Here is a 555-nt window from a genome sequence, read left to right on the forward strand (position 1 = left end):
AATATTTAAAGTAAATTATATAAAATTCTCATTAGTTATTATTAAAATTTTTAAATTTTAAATATATAAAACCTAAAATCATAAAAAATATATAAAAATCTTAATTAATTTAAATTCAAATGATCTAAACCTGATTTAGTTATAAAAATATTCTTGAATAGTAATTAGGGTTAGAGTTAGGATTAGGACTAAGATAATGTAAAAATTTTAATAAAATTAGAAGATAGAAGAGTAATTAAAAATCAACAATAATTTACTTATATTATTTTAAAAATATAATATTTATTTATCAACTTACTAATTAGTTTTAAATTTTAAATAATTTTTTTAATTTAAAATTAATAGTATTCTACTTAATCTTTTATTTATAAAAGTAGATTTAAAATTTTAATATTTAAAATAAATCATAAAAATACTCAAAATCATAAAAAATATATAAGAAACTTAATTAATTTAAATTCAAATGATCAAATCTGATTTAGTTACAAAAATATTCTTGAATAATAATTAGGGTTAGGGTTAGGACTTGGGTAGTGTAAAAATTTTAATAAAATT

Source organism: Arachis duranensis, chromosome 2, assembly GCF_000817695.3.
Source record: "Arachis duranensis cultivar V14167 chromosome 2, aradu.V14167.gnm2.J7QH, whole genome shotgun sequence".
NCBI classification, from domain to species: Eukaryota; Viridiplantae; Streptophyta; class Magnoliopsida; order Fabales; family Fabaceae; genus Arachis; species Arachis duranensis.